The sequence below is a fragment of the Chiloscyllium plagiosum genome, unplaced genomic scaffold (assembly GCF_037043375.1).
Source record: "Chiloscyllium plagiosum isolate Xiang-an unplaced genomic scaffold, Cpla_swu_hap1 HiC_scaffold_27, whole genome shotgun sequence".
Lineage (NCBI taxonomy): Eukaryota > Metazoa > Chordata > Chondrichthyes > Orectolobiformes > Hemiscylliidae > Chiloscyllium > Chiloscyllium plagiosum.
This window is the reverse complement of record NW_028270165.1, coordinates 78,401,636-78,415,178: the sequence shown is the minus strand read 5'-3', so window position 1 is coordinate 78,415,178 and position 13,543 is coordinate 78,401,636. Positions and strand designations below refer to the sequence as shown.

The 13,543-nt window shown below is 45.4% G+C and overlaps 2 protein-coding genes across 3 annotated transcripts in view; one reads left to right on the top strand and one right to left on the bottom strand.

Moving 5' to 3' along the window:
- The window catches only part of LOC122543561 (uncharacterized), a 696,117-nt gene that overhangs the window by 640,419 nt on the left and 42,155 nt on the right, over nt 1-13,543 (top strand). The window lies entirely within an intron of this gene.
- LOC122543526 (uncharacterized) overlaps nt 1-13,543 on the bottom strand; it is a 48,637-nt gene that overhangs the window by 6,278 nt on the left and 28,816 nt on the right. The window lies entirely within an intron of this gene.

The following is a 13,543-nucleotide window of genomic DNA, read 5'->3' as shown; positions in this document are numbered from 1 at the left end:
GACTCCCAAACTGGAGGGCATAGGTTAAGAGTGAGAGGGGAAAGATTTAAAAGGGACCTAAAGAGTAGAAAAAAGTGTGAAAGTTAATTCCCCTCAGGAAATGCCTTCTCCTAACCTGCACATTTTTGGATTGTGGGAAGAAACCGGAGCACCCAAAGGAATCCCATGCAGACATGGGGAGAAGGTGCAAACTTCACTCAGACAGTTGCCCGAGACTGGGATCAAACCCGGGTCCCTAGCGCTATGAGGCAGCAATACTAACCACTGAGCCTGTTCAGAAAAAGCAGCAATTGATTTATATTAGGGTGAGAGGGGAAAGGATTAAAAGGGAGGTGCATGGATTGAATGAGCTCCCAGAGGAAGTGGTGGAGGCTGGTACAATATACCCATCCAGATGCCTTATGAATATGAATAGGAAGGGTTTGGAGGGATATGAGCCAAGGGCTGGCAAATGGGCCGAGATTAATTTAGGATATCTGATTGGCACAGACGAAACAGTTTGTTTCCATGCTCCACTACTCTATGACTCTACATAGTCAGAACTGTTACGACATGGGCTGCACCTCCCACTAATTTCAACCCAGAAAAGATTTACCCCATGCGGTAATGTGAAAATTCAAGAGGTATGGGACTGTTTCCAAAAGTCACTATTTAAAGTTTTATTTAATGACCTAGGACACCAACTTGCAAGTGTTTAAATTTGCTGGGATTTTTCATACCCCCAAATCTATTCAAATCTCGGACAAAAGCCCCCAAATTGGTACAACATGGGGTGAAACCCCTCCCCCCCCACCTAATTTAAAGCAGCAATATAGAAAAGATTTAACCCATGCAGTAATCTGTGAAAATTCAAGAGCCAAGGAACTATCCCCAAAGGTCAGTATTTAAAGTAAAAATTAACAACTTTATTTATTAAAGCCTAATGGAGAATAATTAATTAACTACTTACAACTCCTTTCTCTAACCTATCTTCTACCTCCTCCGTACGACACCAATCCAATAAAAACCCCTGATTAAGATTTAACGAAAGATTCAAACTTCAAAACCAGCCAGCTGTTAACGTTCTCTTTGTTATCTTCCTCTATAGATCTGCTCTCCAGGTCAGTGTCGATGTTTTTTCTCTGTGCAAACTCCTTCTCTGGACAGGTACCTCTCAGAGAGTTCACACTAGCAGCCTACATTTGTTGGTCTTTTGGCAGTTCTCTTTCAACTGTTCAATTTTTTTTTCGATTTTGTACCCGAAAGCATTGAATCATTTCATTGGTGTTAATATTAGATTAGATTAGATTCCCTACAGTGCGGAAACAGGCCCTTCAGCCCAACCAGTCCACACCGACCCTCCAAAGAGTAACCCATCTAGACCCATTTCCCTCTGACTAATGCACCTAACACTATGGGCAATTTAGCATGGCCAATTCACCTGACCTGCACATCTTTGGACTGTGGGAGGAAACTGGAGCACCCAGAGGACACCCACGCAGACAAGGGGAGAATGTGCAAACTCCACACAGATAGTCACCTAAGGCTGGAATCGACCCTGGTGCTTTGAAGCAGCAGTGCTAACCAATATTGTCAAAATACTAAATTCAAACTTGATTGGAATTCAGTTTTTTGGGGCAAAATTTAAATCGATTGGCTGAAATTGAATTTGTTTTTGTCACCAGGCAACCTAGCTACCTAGCTGTTCGACCAAATGTTAAATTGTTACCTGTTCAGAACGCTTGGTGCTGTGTCAGGTGGTTCTGCTAGCTTTTCAACTCTCTTGAAGGTAGAGTACACCTCTACACCTTCTTAACAGAACCAATTTTTCAAGATTAGGAATCGGCCATTCACCCCTAACAGACGAAACTGAGTACTGCAGATGCTGGAGATTAGAGTCAAGAATGTGGTGCTGGAAAAGCACAGCAAGTTAGGCAGCATCCGTGGAGCAGGAAAATTGACGTTTTGGGCAAAAGCCTCATTCACCCTGAACAGCCGTCCTCAACTGTGGCCTAACTGCGCATAAATAAAAGCAAGTTTGAGAAAGATGGCTGCAATTTTGTTTTAATATAAAATGAAACATGCGTTCAAACTTTAATGCTGTTTCTGAATATGTTATTTCAGTTACTCTCAATTTGAAAGATCAGCCATTTCTCATGCACCCCCATCTCCCAGGCAGAGTCATCACCAACCATTCTCTCTCTCTTCTGAGAAGAGCTTGATACAGTGATCAAAGAGAGGTTGAAGCATGAGAAAGTTTAGTGGTGGTTAGAAGAGAGACAGAATGGATAGGGTGACAGAGGGTGATGGCCATTGAGATACTGGGGGGAACAGAGGGTGGTGGGGGTGGAAAGGAAAGACTCAGGGGACAAAGGGTGGAGGAAGAGAATGAGGGGGAAAGAGAGAGAGAGAATGGGGGTCAGAGGGTTGCGGAGCGAGAGAGAATGGGTGGGGGGAGAAACAGCACAATTCCCATCTTCCCCAGATCTGGTGTCAGTGTCCCATGAATTACATGTGAGTAAAGCAGAAGAATTATATAATCCCTGCAGGCCATTCTGCCTATCAAATTCACACCGACCTTCCACACAGCATCCCACCCAGACTCATCCACTTACCCTATAGCCCTGCAGTTCCCCATGGCTAACCCACTCGAACTCTAACCAGACAGTGGAATGTTCCTCCTGCAGGATGTTTGAGGTAGGGGTGACCACTGATGCTCCTGCCGACTTCATCTGCAGGAAATGCAGTCAGCTCCTGCTCCTCACAGAACGAGTTAGGGAACTGGAACTGGAGTTGGATGAACTGAGGATTATTCGAGAGGCTGAGAGGGTGATAGATATAAGCTACAAGGACATAGTTACGCCAGAGAACAGAGGTAGCTGGGTAACAGTTAGAGGTGGGAAGGGGAGGAAGCAGGCAGTGCAGGGATCCCCTGTGGTCGTTCCCCTCAACAATAAGTATACCGCTTTGGATACTGTTGGCGGGAGGGGGGGGGGGGGGGAAGAGGCCTAGCAGGGGTAAGCTGCAGTGACCGGGTCTCTGGCACGAGGTCCGGCTCTGAGGCTCAGAAGGGAAAGGAGGAGAGGAGGAGAGTGCTAGTTAGAGGGACGGACAGGCGGTTCTGTGGACATGGGCGAGACACTCGGATGGTTTGTTGTCTCCCAGGTGCCAGGTTCCGAGACGTCTCAGACCCTGTCTTCAGAATCCTTAAGAGGGAGGGTGTGCAGCCAGAAGTCGTGGTGCACGTTGGCACTAACGACATAGGTAGAAAGAGAGGTGGGGAGGTCATTCAGGAGCTTAGGGAGTTAGGCTGGAAGCTAAAAGCTAGGACGGACAGAGTCGTCATCTCTGGGTTGTTGACGGTGCCATGTGACAGTGAGGCAAGGAATAGGGAGAGAGTGCAGTTGAACACGTGGCTGCAAGGATGGTGTAGGAGGGAGGGCTTCAGGTATTTGGACAATTGGACTGCATTCTGGGGAAGGTGGGACCTGTACAAGCAGGACGGGTTGCACCTGAACCAGAAGGGCACCAATATCCTGGGCGGTAGGTTTGCTAGCACTCTTCAGGGGGATTTAAACTAATTTGGCGGGGGGGATGGGATCCAGCAAGTAGGTTAGCTGTTTGTCAGGATGTCCAAGAATGTAGGGAGGCTGTGGAGAAGGTAGCACTGACAGGGAATACTTGCGGACACAGAGATGGGTTCAAGTGTGTATACTTCAACGCAAGGAGTATCAGAAATAAGGTGGGTGAACTTAAGGCGTGGATCAGTACCTGGGACTACGATGTTGTGGCCATCACGGAAACGTGGATAGAAGAGGGACAGGAATGGTTGTTGGAGGTTCCTGGTTACAGATGTTTCAGTAAGATCAAGGAGGGGGGTAAAAAAGGAGGGGGGGGGGGGTGGCGTCGCTAATTAGAAATGGTATAACGGCTGCAGAAAGGCAGTTCGAGGTAGATCTGCCTTTGGAGGTAGTATGGGCTGAAGTCAGAAATAGGAAAGGAGCAGTCACCTTGTTGGGTGTTTACTATAGGCCCCCCAACAGCAGCAGAGATGTGGAGAAACAGATTGGGAAACAGATTTTGGAAAGGTGGAGAAGCCACAAGGTTGTAGTCATGGGCGATTTCAGCTTTCCAAATATTGATTGGAAGCTCTTTAGATCAAGTAGATTGGATGGTGCGGTGTTTGTGCAGTGTGTCCAGGAAGCTTTTCTAACTCAGTATGTAAATTGTCCAACCAGAGGGGAGGCCATATTGGATTTGGTACTCGGTAACGAACCGGGACAAGTGATGGGCTTGTTAGTGGATGAGCATTTTGGTGATGGTGACCACAATTCTGTGACTTTCACCTTGGTTATGGAGAGAGATAGGTGCGTGCAACACGGTAGGTTTTACAATTGGGGGAAGGGTAAATACAATGCTGTAAGACAGGATCTGAGGAGCATAAGTTGGGAGCATAGGCTGTCAGGGATGGATGTCGTGGAAATGTGGAACTTTTTTAAGGAACAGATACAATGTGTCCTTGATATGTATGTACCTATCAGGCAGGAAAGAAATGGTCGTGTGAAGGAACCTTGGTTGACGAGGGAGGTTGAATGTCTTGTAAAGAGGAAGAAGGAGGCTTACACAAGGTTGAGGAAACAAGGTTCAGACAGAGCAATGGAGGGATACAGGATAGCCAGAAGGGAGCTGTAGAAAGGGATTAGGAGAGCTAAGAGAGGGCATGAAAAATCTTTGGCGGATAGGATCAAGGATAACCCCAAGACCTTTTATGCGTATGTGAGAAACATGAGAATGACGAGAACAAGGGTAGGTCCGATCAAGGACAGTAGTGGGAGACTGTGTATTGAGTCGGAAGAGATAGGGGAGGTCTTGAATGAGTACTTTTCTTCAGTATTTACAAACGAGAGGGACCGTATTGTTGAAGAGGAGAGTGTGAAACAGACTGGTAAGCTAGAAGAGATACTTGTTAGGAAGGAAGATGTGTTGGACATTTTGAACAACTTGAGGATAGACAAGTCCCCCGGGCCTGACGGAATATATCCTAGGATTATGTGGGAAGCGAGAGAGGAAATTGCAGAGCCGTTGGCAATGATCTTTTCCTCTTCACTGCCAACGGGGGTGGTACCAGAGGACTGGAGATTAGCGAATGTTGTGACCCTATTCAAAAAAGGGAATAGGGATAACCCCAGGAATTACAGGCCAGTTAGTCTTACTTCGGTGGTAGGCAAAGTAATGGAAAGGATACTGAGGGATAGGATTTATGAGTATCTGGAAAGACACTCCTTGATTAGGGACAGCCAGCATGGATTTGTGAAGGGTAGGTCTTGCCTTACAAGTCTTATTGAAGTCTTTGAGGAGGTGACCAAGCATGTGGATGAGGGTAGAGCAGTGGATGTAGTGTACATGGATTTTAGTAAGGCATTTGATAAGGTTCCCCATGGTAGGCTTATACAGAAAGTCAGGATGCATGGGATAGAGGGAAATTTGGCCAGTTGGATAGAGAACTGGCTAACCGGTCGAAGTCAGAGTGTGGTGGTAGATGGTAAATATTCAGCCTGGAGCCCAGTTACAAGTGGAGTTCCACAGGGATCAATTCTGGATCCTCTGCTGTTTGTAATTTATTAATGACTTGGAAGAGGGAGTTGAAGGGTGGGTCAGTAAATTTGCAGATGACACGAAGATTGGTGGAGTTGTGGATAGTGAGGAGGGCTGTTGTCGGCTGCAAAGGTATGATGCAGAGCTGGGCTGAGGAGTGGCAGATGGAGTTCAACCCTGTGAAGTGTGAGGTTGTCCATTTTGGAAGGACAAATAAGAATGCGGAATACAGGGTTAACGGTAGGGTTCTTAGTGAGGTGGAGGAGCAGAGGGAAATTGGGGTCTATGTTCATAGATCTTTGAAAGTTGCTACTCAGGTGGATAGAGCTTGTAAGAAGGCCTATGGTGTATTAGCGTTCATTAGCAGAGGGATTGAATTCAAGAGTTGTGAAGTGATGTTGCAGCTGTACAGGACCTTGGTTAGGCCACATTTGGAGTACTGTGTGCAGTTCTGGTCGCCTCACTTTAGGAAAGATGTGGAAGCTTTGGAGAGGGTGCAGAGAAGATTTACCAGGATGTTTCCTGGAATGGAGAATAGGTCATACAAGGATAGGTTGAGAGTGCTAGGCCTTTTCTCATTGGAGAAAAGTCCCACCCTGCCCTCTCGTACATGTGTTATCTAACTGCTTAATCGTTTCTAGTGAATACAGCCCACACCTCCCGCTGCTGCCAGTAACCTTTACAATGCTGATGAAACAATGCAAAACCTGCAGTACTGAAAATCATAAGGCTTCTAATGATACCAGTTACTAATTCACCGCTCCTTCTGATGCACAGCATTGGAAATACAATATTGGAGTCTGGAAAAAAATGAGCAGTTTAAAATAAAAACCCACCTAACCCTTCGCTGAGCTCCCCGCTCAGCACACTTTACTTACTGCCAGTAAACCTTAAAGCACTCGATCCCCACAATGCAATGAATTCTCACTTTCCACCAAAATCCCAGACATACTCACTTATTCACAAATGAAAAGTTTAATTGTAACTTCTTCTGCTCCCAGTAAGGGCAAAACCTCTTTGAAAGCTGCTCTGAAAGTCCAGTCTTCACAACAATGCTTCTGCTTTCACCGAAGATGATTACAGTCATACAGCACAAAAATAGCACCTTCGTTCCAACTCACCCATGCCAGCCAGATATCCTAAACTCATCTAATCCCATTTGGCCCATATCCCTCTAAACCCTTCTTATTCCAGATGCCTTTTAAATGTTGTAATTGTAGCAGTCTCCACCACTTTCTCTGGCAGCTCATTCCAAACATGCACTAACCGCTGTGTGAAAAAGTTGCCCCTCAGGTAAGTTTTAAATCTTTCCCCCCTCACGTGAAACTATGCCCTCTAGTTTTGTGGACTCCCCAAACTGGGGAAAAGATTTTGGCTATTCACTCTATCCATACCCCTTATAAACTTCTATAAGGTCACCCCTCAGCCTCTGCTGCTCCAAGAAATTATCCCTGGCCTATTCAATGTCTCCCTACAGCTCAAACCCTTCAGCTCTGCCAACATCCTTGTAATTATTTTCTGAACTCTTTCAAGTTTCACAACATTCTTCCATAGGAGGGCGACCAAAATTTCACACACTATTCCAAAAGTGGCCTAACCAATGTCCTGTGCAGCCGCAACATGACCTCCCAACTCCTGTACTCAATACTCTGACTGATAAAGGAAAGTGTACCAAATGCCTTCTTCACTATCCTGTCTTCCTGCAATTCCACTTTCAAGGAACTATGAACCTGCAAGGTCTCTTTGTTCAGCAGCACTCCCTATCAACTGTGTAAGTCCTGCCCTGATTTGCCTTACCAAAATGCAACAGCTCACATTTATCTAAATTAAACTCATTCTGCCACTCCTTTGGGCCACCAGCCCAACCTATCAATTCTAATTTATGTTTAGTTTAGATTCCCTACAGTGTGGAAACAGGTCCTTCAGCCCAACAAGTCCACACCGACCCTCCGAAGAGCATCCCACCCAAACCCATTCCCCTACATTTACCCCTGACTAATGTACCGAACACTACTGGCAATTTGGCATGGCTAATTCACCTAACCTACACATCTTTGGACATTGGGAGGAAACCATAGCACCCGGACTTTCTTTCCTTTCTCATCCCCAAAAAGCTGAAAATCTCCAACTCACACACACTCCCTCCACACTCACTTTGTTGAACCTAATCCCTGCTGTACCTCATCCTAAAGGGTCTGGTCCATGCTGATACACAGGCCCACACGCAGGAGGGAATCTAACTGAAACAGACAGAATACTGAACGGCCAGGACAGAGTGCTCGTGGGGAAGATGCTTCCATTGGTAGTAAAGGGAAGATCTTTTAGAACAAAGATAAGGAGAAACGTTTTCAGCCAGAGAGTGGTGAACATATGAAATTCACTGCTACAGATGGCTATGGAGGCCAGGTCACTGAGTATACTTAAGACGGAGATGGATAGGTTCTTGAGTATCAAAGGGGAACCGAGGTTTATGGGAAGAAAGTGGGAGAATGAGATTGAGAAACTTATCAGCCAGGATTTAATGGCGGAGCAGTCCCGATGGCTGAAAGGCCTAATTTCTGCTCCTGTGTTTTATGGTCTCTTACTGTCCTGGACTAGGAGTGAGAATTGGGAGCAGGAGGAGGCCATTTAACCTGTCGAGCCTGCACCAGCATTGAACAGATCATAAATGGATATGAACATGAATATATACATGTCAGTGAATAGACTGGAAATGTTTTCACTGGAGCAGAGGAGGTTGAGAGGTGACTTTATAGAGGATGACAAAATTATGAGGGATATAGATGAGGTGAACAGCAGATATCCTTTCCCTAGGGTGGGGGTTCAAGATTAGGGAGCAAATTTTGAAGGAGAGGAGAAAGATTTTAAAAAGACATCAGATGCACCATTTTGTTTCCCCCACAGAGAGGGGTTTGTGCATGGAATGAATGTCCAGAGCAACAGGTGGATACAGGTATAGTTAAAACATTTTTAAAACATTTGGATAAGCACATGAATGATGAATTTTAACTTAGATAAATGTAAGATGCTGAATTTTGGAAAAGTAAATCAGAGTAGGACCTATACACTTTATGGTAAGGTCCTGGGGATTGTTGCTGAACAAAGAGACCTTTGAGTGCAGGTTCATATTTCCTTGAAGATAGAGTCACAGGTAGATAGGATAGTGAAGGCAGCATATTGGTATTGGTATGCTTTCCTTTATTGGTTAGAGCATTAAGTAAAGGAGTTGGGAGGTGATGTTGCAGTTGTACAGGACATTGGTGAGGCCACGTTTGGAATATTGTATGCAACTCTGGTCTCCTTCCCATCAGAAGGATGTTGTAAAACTTGAAAGGGTTCAGAAAAGATTTACCAGGATGTTGCGAAGTTTGAAAGATTTATGCACTCGGGTGAAGCTGCATAGGCTGGGACTGTTTTCTCTGGAGCATCAGAGGCTGAGGGGTGACTTTACAGAGGGGCATGGTTGGGTAAATAGGCAAAGTCTTCTCCCTGGGGTGGGGGAGTCCAGAACTAGAGAGCATAGGTTTAGGGTGAGGAGGGAAAAGACATAAAAGGGACCTCCAAGGGGCAGCTTTTTCCACACAGAGAGTGGTGTGTATATGGAATGATCAGTCAGAGGAAGTGGTGAAGGCTGGTATAATTACACAGTTTAAAAGGCATCTGGATTTAGGAAAGATTTAGAAGGATATGGGCCAAGTGCTGGCAAATAGCACGAGATTGGAATAACTGGTCAGCATGGACAAGTTGGACCAAAGGGTCTGTTTCTGTGCTGCACATCTCCAACAGGAAAGATTCAGAGGGATATGGGCTAAACATAGAGTGGGACTAGTTTATTTTGAGAAGATAGTCAGCGTGGACTAATTGGACTGAAGGTTCTGTTTTTGTAACTGATCTTTATTGATCTTAAAACCATTTTCCTGCCTTCCCCCATTACCATCCACTTCATTGTTGTTCAAAAATCAGATTAACTCAGCCTTCAATATATTCAATGACCCCCTAATTTCAGGAAGACATCCCCACTTCTCAACTCAATTCCTCTTGCTAATATACCACTTGCCTTGCTCACTGTTTGTTGCACCTGTGTGACAACTGGCACTGACTGGTGTAGAAGGATGCTGAGGCCCTTTTGTACATCCACACATCATTCCTGTTGAAAGTCTCCTGCCCGAAATGTCAATTCTCCTGTGCTTTTCAATTGAGACACAGGCCTGGACTAACTTTCATGAGTCCGACCCCTCCCTGGATTCACTCCGTTTCCCTTCCGTTCCTGCAAATCAACAGCGAACCCCGGAATGGAAAAGGGGTTGAGAAAAGAGAGTGCTGTACTCACAGATGTTGGAGAGAGGAAGAAAATTGCAGTCTGGGGTGAAGCTCAACCTGAATTTAGACAGAGAGAGGGGCAACGCCATCTTCAAAAGCTCATGGTCCAACTTCCGCATCCAGACTATGGGTTTGCTGCGATTGGCAGGAGGACCAATCTCCATCCGGTCCTCCAGTGCGTCCCATTGGTCCATCAAAACAAGGTCTTGGGACGCTGTCGTTTGTAATAGGGCCATGCGCAGTGTTTTACTGACACCCGCGAGCATGCGTAGTGGTTGCTGACACCGAGTAGCATGCGCAGTATGGAGATGCTGGTTATGACTGACAGATTTTCAAAGGTAAAAATCACACATAGAGCTAACAAAGGAGCAAGAGATTTCAGCAGCTGCTGCACTGTTGGTATTGCACAAGGGAAAACCAGCACTCTCAGTAATGGCACATACTCAAGCCAGGGCCTTGGATCAGAGGTAAGGTCACGGGAACCATAAGAAATAGGAACAGGAGAAGGCCATTGGGCCTGCTCCTCCATTCAGTAGGATCGTGGCTGATCTGACATTCCCCACATCCACTTTCCTGCCCTTTCCCTGTAACCGTTGATCCCCCGAACGAACACGAATCCAACAGGTTTGTATGGAACCACTAGCTTTCGAAGCGCTGTTTCTTCATCGGGTGGTAGTGGAGCAGAATGATTAGACATAGACTTTATAGCAACAGGATTACAGTGTCATGGAATGTAATGTTAAACAAATTGAGCTTACGTCTTTTAGAATGATCATGCTAGTTTCGGTTCCTTCATATGTAAATCCCAGAACTTTTTTAAAGTTACATTCTCAAGATAGCTTTTAACAATAGATGTCATCTCAGCTCAAGTAATACATTGAAGATGCACAGTTAAAGTCTGTGTCCCAATGTTAGGTCAGATTGATTCTATGTGTGTATGTGGGGAGGTGTGAATGTGTGTGAGTGTAATGGGGTATAAGTCTGTGAGAGGGTGCGCGCGCGTGTGTGAGCATATGAGCGAGCGCATGTGTATGATAGAGGATCTGCATGAGTGTGTTGGTCTGGAGGAGCGCGCGTGTGTGTGTGTCTGAGAGAGTGTATAGTGTAGTGGAGTTCCCTGTAGTGTGACATGAACCCAAGGTCACCGAACTTGGCTATCAGACTCTGCTCGGCCACTTTCATTTTTGCCTGTCCTGAAGTCTGCCTTGCAGGATGGTCACCCGAAGGTCCGAGGCTGAATGTCCCGGACGCTGAAGTGTTCCCCGACTGGGAGGGAACGCTCCTGGCTGGTGATTGTTGTGCAGTGTCCATTCATCCGCTGCTGTCGCCTCTGCTTGGTCTCGCCAATATACCATGCCTCAGGGCATCATTGCTTGCAGTGTATGAGATAAACAATGCTGGCTGAGTCACATGAGTACTTGGCAAACTCATTGGGTGTGGTATCTCCATATGTAATGATGGTAAACTCTGACACATTTTGCAGCATCTGCCATGACAGGGTTGTATCATGTTGCCTTAAGGCCAGGCAGTTTGCTGCAAACAATGATCTGTTTAAGGTTTGGTTGTTTGAAGGTGAGAAGTGGAGGAAGTCTCGGTGAGGTGCTCATCCTGATCGATGATGTGTTGCAGGCTGCGAAGAATGTGGCGTAGTTTTTCGGCTCCCAAGAAGTACTGGACAACAAAGGGTACCATTTTGGTTGCAGCTCGTGTCTGTCTCCCAAGGAGGTCATTACAGTTTCTCGCTGTGGCACATTGGAACCGGCATGTGTCCAAGAATGAGACAGATACTAAAGAGTAGTTCACAGTGAGTGTGATGGTGGGATGAAATTTGTTGATATCACTGTCATCGTTTCAGTGACTCCTCACCATGGGTCGGGAGGAAGAAATGTCGTCAATATACGATTAGATGACTTAGTGTGGAAACAGGCCCTCTGGCCCAACAAGTCCACACCGACCCTCCGAAGAGCAAGCCACCCAGACCCATTCCCCTACATTTATCCCTTCACCTAGCACTACGGGCAATTTACCGGGTGCTCCGGTTTCCTCCCACAGTCCAAAGATGTGCAGGTTCGGTGAATTGGCTATGCTAAATTGCCCATAGTGTTAGGTGCCTGTCGTGCTCCTGGTCAGTTGCTTGGACACTTCCTTGCAGTAGTCCATTCTATTCTGAATGGTAGACTCCCTACAGTGTGCAAGCAGGCCATTCAGCCCATCAAGTCCACACTGATCACTCCGAAGAGCATGCCACACAGACCCCACCCCTATCCACCCTATCAGGTTGTTTCTGCTAGTGGCTGAGACTAGGCCTCAAGATTAAGGAGAGGAGATTTAGGACAGAGATGAAGGGGAACTGCTTTCCCCAAACAGTAGTGAATCTATGGAATCCTCTGCCGTAAGGAAGCAGTAGAGTCAGCATCATTAAGTATGTTAAAGACACAGTTGGGTGGGTTTTTGCAGGATAGGGGAATTAAAGGTCATCGAGATAATGCAGGTAGAAGGAGCATAGCTTAGTCCTTCTATTTCTGTGAAACTATAACCCTGCACTTCCCATGGCTAACAGACCTAACCTGCACATTCTTGGACACAATGGGAAATTTAGCATGGCCAATCCAAATCAAGGTGAACAATGTAGTGATGTGGAAACTAAACGTCAGAGAACAATAGAAAGGGACAAGGAGAATAAATGTAACAGCAATCAAAGCTAGATTCTAAAGATCACAAAAAATATAACTAAAAGGTCAGTATCTAAATGTGTGCTGCATCGTAACAAAAGTGAATGAATCCGCTGCACAGGTTGAAGACAATAATTATGATCTGAGACTCCTTACAGAGTATGGCTTTAGGATTACAAGGATTGCGTCCTGAATATCGAGGCGGGCATGTAGTATTCGAGTCGAATGGGAAGGTCTGTAAAGGTAGAGGGTTGGCACTGCTAATTAAAACACTGATCACAGAGTAGTCTGGTGTAAGCTCGGATTTCAGGTCCTGATTTCTCTGTCCTCTGTTGATCTCCCTGTTCCCACAGTTAGATGTCATCTGTTCTCAGATCTGCTGGTTTTCTGCTGATGATTTGACCCCATTTTGCACCTTTTCAAACAATAAAATGATCAGTCAATTAAGGCCCAACCCATAATCTCCTAGATGTCAATCATCCAGACAGAGAGGGTCATCATTGCAGGGAACAAAACAAGAAAAATGAACCAAAATTAGAAATAAATAGGTGCTTGTGCTTAATGTTTGTTCATTAGGAGGTAAACCAGAAATATGGGTCTCCCAGGGTTCTTATAGTGCTCTATTTGAGGAATTCTCTCTCCCTTACATCTAACTATTAGTACCCAGCTATGACTTATAATAATATTTACATCAACAGAAATAAAGCATCTGTTATCAAATAGACAGATATACAGCACGGAAATAGACTTTTCTCTCTCTCATGCACGTGTATACAGATATAAGTCTATGGGGTGTATTTGTATTTGCAGAATTATATTGCAGATACATTCAATTTTGCTCAAAAATGCACAATCTGTAGGCAGTCAATACATGTGATATTTTGTAAATTCCACTTTGAAATACAATCGGTCTCACTTAAAATTGCAGCTTCAAGGCTTTACATCGTCTGTTCTTTCATGTTGGCTCCGGCACATTC